Source organism: Dermacentor andersoni, chromosome 7 (genome assembly GCF_023375885.2).
Source record: "Dermacentor andersoni chromosome 7, qqDerAnde1_hic_scaffold, whole genome shotgun sequence".
In the NCBI taxonomy this organism is placed as follows: domain Eukaryota; kingdom Metazoa; phylum Arthropoda; class Arachnida; order Ixodida; family Ixodidae; genus Dermacentor; species Dermacentor andersoni.
The window spans coordinates 102,030,587-102,038,281 of record NC_092820.1 but is presented as its reverse complement, the minus strand read 5'-3'; positions in this window follow the sequence as shown (position 1 = coordinate 102,038,281).

Here is a 7,695-nt window from a genome sequence, read left to right as displayed (position 1 = left end):
CCACGTAGGAAGCACATTAAGTTCCATAAGTTCCATCTTGCCAAAGAGTGACACAAGAGGAAAGTGATCAGTTTCCACAGTTAAGCTGGTGCCTGTGATGAACTCGTCAAACCCCTGGAGGGCCCACGCTGTAACCAGGGCCTCTTTTTCTGTTTGGCTATACCTTTGTTCGGTGGTGGTCATTGACCTTGAGGCAAAGGCTACTAGCCTGCGTTCACGACATGGTTGTGATTGCAACAGGACTGCTTCAAGTCCAAAAGAGCTGGCATCAGCCGAGACTGTTGTGGCAGAAGTTAGGTTATACTTGGCCAAGCAGTGGTCGGACGTCAGAAGTTCTTTGATATTCGTGAATTATGCTTCCTGTTTTTGCTGCCAAGTCCAACTAGTATTCTTGCTTAGAAGGGTGCGTATCGATGCAGTAGTTTTCGAGACATGTGGTCTAAACCTGGCAAAATGATTTACCGTCCCGAGTAGACCTCTGACACCTGCAAGGTCTGTGGGAAGCGCCATTGCATGCACTCAGGCACGTACCCAAGGGGGGGTCCGGTGGGCCCGGGACCCCCCCCCCCCCTCCCCGAAATTAAGCAGCGTACCATCCCCTTCCACGCCCACGCCACCACTCCTCACAAACATTCCTAAAGCGCCGACAAATCAATCTATTCAGCGGTCAACATTTTGCTGCCTTTTACAGCGAAAGCTGTATATGACTAACAATCCCTAGATTTTTTGACGTAGTTTTGGCCCGGCATTGCACTACCGTCGGGATGGACTCGAGTAGCGGAGTGCTCAACGCCTGCTTCGCCTCCGCCGCGGGTGGGCCCAGTATTTCACTATCTTCGGGATCGGTCCACTTATGGGGAATGCTTAACGCCTGCGTCACCTTTGCGGCGGGTCGGCCCGGCATTTCACTACTTTCGGGCCGACCCGCAGCGGAGGTGAAGCACTTTGCTTTTGGTTTGAGAGCTTTGACTGTCGTCAGCTCTCGCTGTCATTACGTCTTCACGGAGTGGAATGGTTGTCAGTTTTTTTCACTCCTTCTGGATGGCGGTAGTTATCGGCATCTCCTGGGGTGTGAAGGCCAGTTTTCCCATCAATTCGGTGCCCGTGCGACTAACTCGAAATGCATTCAGCTGTCACCATCTATTGCAACGGTGACGCGCGTCGCTATTGCTTCGTTAGATCAACCTTCCTTGTTTAGACTGATGCAGGGACCAGGAGAGGGATTCAGTTCGTAGTCAGCTGGTCTGTATGCTCGTGGAACGAGTTGCGGTCGGAGAAAACGCCAGTTGCGTTTAACTTTTCCTTTTGCTTCATTATTCCTAGAGTGACGGTTCGCCGCGACGCTGGCAGATCCTCGGAGCCATATACCCTCGTCTCTATACTTATATATTGTAGTTACCATATGATATAACAATAATCTGATTTGATTTGATATGCGTTAGATAAGGTAGGAAATAAAACAATGCGAAATAGAGTCCACCATCAGACCCTGCAATAACCGTTAAACCCATCAGAAATATGACTGTCACCCGTTATCTCGTCTGGCTTTTCCCTAATTGTACAGCACTTTTCGTGAAAAATTGGGAACTGCAAACGAGAGTCGCAAGGAGTTGTGAAATTAAGCGATTTACTGAAGGAGAGAGCCAAGGCAACAGCCAAACAGGAAGCAAAAGTGAAAATTAACAAATTTAGCTGTTGTGTGTGAAAATATTTATGGATCAAAATTGGGCTTTTTTTCAAAAAACGGAAGTAGAGAAAACGCGGCCGGAAGTGGAGAATGATGCGGTGTGTTTTGAATGACGCTCCTACGGTTATCAGTCGAGCCGCCTGACGTAACCACTTCTCTGCGGCGCTAATGTGGGTGTTTTTCTAATCTTCCGTGGTGGGCGCAGTACGTCTAGAACCGCAACGCCCTGCGCTCTACGCTGTTGTACTGTACTGGTGACCACGCATCGTTACGCAACTTCCCGAATAACAACACAAGTCGGTTTTGCCACTCAATTTGGTAGAGTAGTAAACGAGGTATCCAAAAGAACTGATTGTGCCGGATATATATATATATATATATATATATATATATATATATATATATATATATACATATATATATATATGTTGAGAGCATTATATTACCACTTCTTCTTCATCTGTATTCATCATCATGGCCAGCGTCGTCGTCTTCAGCGCGCGACCGGCGCAATAAACCGTTGAGGCTTAACAGCTGTCTCGCAAGTGGTGGAGGCTGCTTTCGATCCCTTGGTCCTCTACGCCTTCGAGTTTCCCTGGAGCTTCGTTCAGGCCGCCGCTTGCTCCACCTTTCCGCCAGGATGCCCGAAGAAGATCCTCCAGGAGCCTCCGGCGTCACCGCCTCTGCCCCACCGGCCGTTCCTTCATGGACCACGGCACGCGGCAGCGCGATCCCACCATGTTTGCTGGCCTCCGTAGCGACGACGTTGATGACTGGCTGGACAATTATGAGCGCGTGAGCGAGTCTAACCGGTGGGATGACATGCACAAGCTTCGCAACGTCGCATTCTACCTCACTGACGTTGCCAGGACTTGGTTTCTCAACCAAGAGAGCACCTTGCCTGACTGGGTGGCGTTCAAACACCAGCTTCCCCGGATTTTCGACGCTCCCAACGTCCGCTCTGAGGTCGCCAAGAAAAGCTTGACGGACGCACGCAACTTCCCGGGGAAACATACACCTCTTATATCGAAGACGTCCTCGCCCTTTGTCGCCTTGTTGAAGCCACCATGACGGAATCTGATCGCGTTCGTCATATGCTAAAGGGCATTGCCCACGTCGCGTTCAACGCACTGGCGATGAAAATTCCAAATACCGTTAACGATGTCATCGCGACTTGCCAACGCCTGGACGCACTGCAGGCCATCCGTTTACCACCTATATAAATATGTATACATAGATACATACATGCATAATGCTTCCAGAGTTAATTCAAAAAAGGCTACTAGGAATCCTTATTTTACATTTTCGCTTGTGTACTTCTTGGCAGTGTTCTTCCTGCGCTTCTGCCAAGCGCGAGTACATTTGATGTGGTTACTTGTTCGCCAAGTAAAGGGCAGGTGTACTTCACAGGCGTATCTGTGAGGTGCACCTTATTTGGTTTAGCCGTGTTTATGGCGAATGGTGGACATTATTCACATTTGTGCTAGTAAACGTACCTCACCCCCGTCATTTGCATAGAAAAGTTACCTTGGGTTGCCCCCTGCCCTCCCGAAAAACAATCCTGGGTACGTGCCTGTATGGACTGCTTCAATCTTGCCAGGATCTGGCTTGATGCCTTGTGCTGAGACAATGACGCCTAGAAATGAGACTTCGGAGACCCCAAAGCAACACTTTTCCTGGTTTAAAGTGATACCTGCAGACGCAAGACGAGCCCACGCTTGCTCAAACCTTGCATCATGGTCCTGCTTGGTGCGTCCAAACACAAGAACATCATCAATCATATTAACGACGCCGTCCTGAGCTTCGAGAATCCGCGCCATTTGTTTTTTGCAAATACTCCCGGGCAGACGTGATACCGAAGGGCAGTCGGCAGAAACAATAGCGACCAAAACGTGTGATGAAAATTGTCTGTTCTCGAGAATTCGCCGACAACTTGACTTGGCGAAAGCCTGTAGACGGATCCAGCTTCGAAAGAACAGCTGCGTCGCCTAGAAGACCAATGACTTGTTCAACTGCACGCCGAGTGTAACGCTCTCTCAGAACCACCTGGTTAAGTCGAGTGCGGTCAAGACACAGACGATACTTTCCATTCTTCTTAGGTATCACTACTATACTACTATACTGGCACACCACGGAGTTGGTTTATCAATACGACGAGTGACGCCGCCTCCTTCAAGTCCCTCCATTTCTTACCGAACGACTTCACGCAGCGGGATAGGTAACCGTCGAGGGGGGGCTGAGTGATAAAGGTACAGCGTCTTGCTTGAAGCGAATTGTGTACTCATCTCGTAGTGTACCGAGGCAATGGAACAGTTCGGTATGAAGCGTTGGCTCAGGAGCGTTTACGGCACCAAAGAATTTGACGACCTCAAGGGCCTGGATAGCCGGTAGACCCAGTAATGGTAGAGAAAGGGATTGAATGACGAATAGACGCTGGGAGCTTGTCTTCCATTGCCAAAATACACGTGCCAGATACGAGCCCTGTACAAGAACAGGTTGTCCTCCGGGTCCTGTCAAGACTGCATCAACGTTCTCGAGCTCGGCCGGGCCTCCAGGCAAGTCACTTGGGACTGCAGAAACCGCGGCTCATGAGTCTACTTTGAATTTAGTTATGTAATTGTCGACTGAGTCGTCCACGAACGTGGCTTCGGATGGTGACTCCAGAGCATGCAGCTAGATGGCACTGAGTTTGGCATGCTTCGACTTCCTGGAACGACCTGCAGACTTCAGCGAAATGACGTTTCTTGCCGCCAAAATTGCAGACCAAGTTCGGTGCTAGGCGCTCTGAGCGTACGTGAAACACGCCGAGCGCAGAAGGGAGAAACCGCACCTTCGCGATGGCAGCGTTCCGAATTCGCGTCCATTGAGAGAGCTGTTTTGGCATCCAGACGTTGTCGCGCTTTCGAGCTTTTGTGGTATCAAGGTAGACCGAGGCTTGCGAAATAGCCTGCGCGAGTGAGCGCTCCTTATGAGCGTCCTCGGACCGACGAATTTGCGTCCAAGCTTCTTTGAGAGAAAGCTTCGGGGAGCAGCACAACACGTCAGAGAGACGCGTATCCCGCAAGCCGACAACGAACCTGTCGCGAACCAAGCGTTCTTCCACCACCGATGACAGGTAGTTGCATCAGTTCACTAACTTGCAGAGTTCGGCCTAAAACGTGTCGATGCTTTCGCCAGGTAGTTGGACGCGTTACGAAAGTGGGAGGCCTCGTAGAGTTCATTAGCAGGGTGAACGAAGTGCTCGGTGAAGCGTTTGATAACAGTGTCGGGTGAAAGGGTGTCCAGAAGCGGACGAGCGCCTGGGCCCATCCAGTAAAATAGCGCACGTACATGGACGTCCTGCGAAGCTTTCCGCAGTCCATATGCAGCGGCATAATGTTCGAAGCGAGAGTTCCACGAGGACCATCTTGCGGGGTTAGAGAAGTCCAACGCGCCCGGTCAACTCCAAACAAACACATTTCGCAACCTACTCTCCCTACATAAATTTTACCTTGACTGCAATGCATATGCTTGCCCTGGCTGTGGCAGCTTCCCCACGGCGTTCCATGTCTCGGAGGAGTGCGCCGCAAAAATTATTCCCGCCCCTGCCATTTATCCTGCAAGCCATTCGCACGAAAGAGCTGTGGGAACATGCCCTCGGCGACGGGCCTCCCGAGGTCCGCCGGGCTCTAGTTAAACGGGACCGTACTGTTGCTGAGACCATTCTAGGGACCCCGGACTGGAGGTCCCTCCAACACTTACTTATTTTAAATAAAAATGTTTAGTCTCTCTCGGCGGCTGAAGAGCGAAGCCTAGCCACTGAGTCAATTTGGCGCTTTCTTCAAGGGGCATCCTGCCGTTGACGGCCGCTGAGACGGAAGTTTTTCAAACGGATCCCAGTTCTGACACCATATCGCGTGGCATTCCTGTCAGGCCGTGCTGGCAAGCCACGGAGGAGTGGGCACACGAGACGAGAAGCACACCTTTTGAGAACCAAACGCGGAGTGTTTTATTTTTCACGGGCCCCACAGCTTGTGCCCAGATGGCACCACTGGTCAACTGATATGTGGTGACCACTACTATTTAGATATGTTAGTTCAACCTCAGTAGGGCCAACGACGGAGTGCTGACGCAAGACGTACTATTCGCTGCAATAGGGGCAGCCTCAAAGAATTGACATGCACACGCGATATTGTAGCGTTTGCGGCTGGTGCACAGTGATAAAATCAGGCCCCTTACTACGGTACACGCCACCATCACTGTACGGCAAGGCCAAGTTGCTGCCCGTACCGGAGCGAAGGCTACAGACGTGCTTTCTTAAACGATCGTTCAAACAGCGATCGTAAGTCAGCCGTGGCCACAGTCAGTCAGTGGCGTGTGTTCACCTTCCTTTTTGCCTTTCGTCTTTTCGCGCTGTTCCCCTGTCGAATACGTATGATGTCGAACATCTATGACACACCTGAATAATTCAAGCAGGCTAGGTGACGGTTTTTCACCATCCCCATTCAAGGACAATGTCATCAAATTCGCACCATCTTTATTATTACCGTATTGTGCAATTTGACCTCCATGCCGCGTATCGTCGATGCGTACAAACTTGGCATTGCAGTTCCGTTATATTTCACAAGGTGCCCCTACATGTAGCAGCTGCATCCTGCACGTAGCTGACCCTGGATGTAGCAGGCTAGGTGACTATTTGTCACCATCCCGTTTCGAAGGGGTTGCCATCATTATCATCACCGTCATAAACAGCAACGTACCACGCCACGGGTCAAGGGGCGTGACAAGTACGCCACGTAGTCTGGTACCTATGTTTAGATTTCGGTACAGGTTATGGCGCCTGCTCGCAACCGACGAACCTTAAGAAGCTATTCGTAGAGCTACACTCTAGTAGAGCTATGCGCGCGGCTGCGACCAGGCAACATAGGGCTCAGCCGACCGTTGCGCCACGAGCAGGACAAGCCGCAGCTGGCCGTCAACGCCGGGCGGACAGTTCGGATCGTTCATGTGAAAACGACGCAAAGATACTTCGCCGCAAAGTCCTGCAGTGCGTGGAGCCGAAAATGGAGCTCCTATGTATCCGGTCCTCCAGCTTACGCTGTGACTGCGCTGTGAGTACCGCGCAGGCCTGTGAATTTTTTGCGCGATAAGAATATTGTCAAAATAATCCTTAGCACCAGGTAGACCAGCTAGTATCGGCTCATTTTTTTTTTTTTTGGAAATGACTGGAGCAGAGTGAATACCCAACGGAAGCCCCTTGTACGAAAACAGGCGTTCGCGTGTGTTAACAACGCGAAGCTTCCGAGAGCCGTCATTTGTGGGCACTCTCCTTGTACCCGTTTGTCATATGTAGCGGCACAGTAGGTTTAGCATGACATTGCAATTGTATTTTAAGCTTTAGAAATTTATACGAAAATTCCGGAATGCTAGTAATTTCAAAACAATTGAAGCATAAAGTCTACGAATCCGTAGCTCTCCACCAAAAACAGGTATTGCGGTTATGTAAACTGAATCCCTTAAAGCATTTTAAAGCGGACTATTTTCATACATCGGTATAATGCTTATAGCTTCCCTGGAATTGCAGCAATGTTTACGCGTGTTTTGCAAGAAGTCGTACTCACAAACTAGCGGTACCTTTCAGGGCGATGTATACTACATATGCTTTGTCTGCTTTATGTGTGTTATTGGGTGGAGCTTAAAAAACTGTGCTGACGGCTTTCTCTCTTTTTTTGCCGATTTAAGTAAGAACATGAAATACTGGTCAAGTCACACGGTCGTCACCCCTGTTTAGTCTGAAATTCTTCCCTTCGACTTGGTGTTGTTGTCGCCTCCATCTTACGGCACGTAGCCACGAGCGGACATTGGCGATGGTTCGCAATGGATACATAATATTAAGTCCTTCTTTTCCGTTATCTTATTCGTCAGTAGTACCCATATTTATATAATAATGCTTATAAATTATGTTTTCTCATTATTTTCTTTTACCCTTTTTTGAAACGTAGTCATGCCAATTTCTTACGAACCTGCTA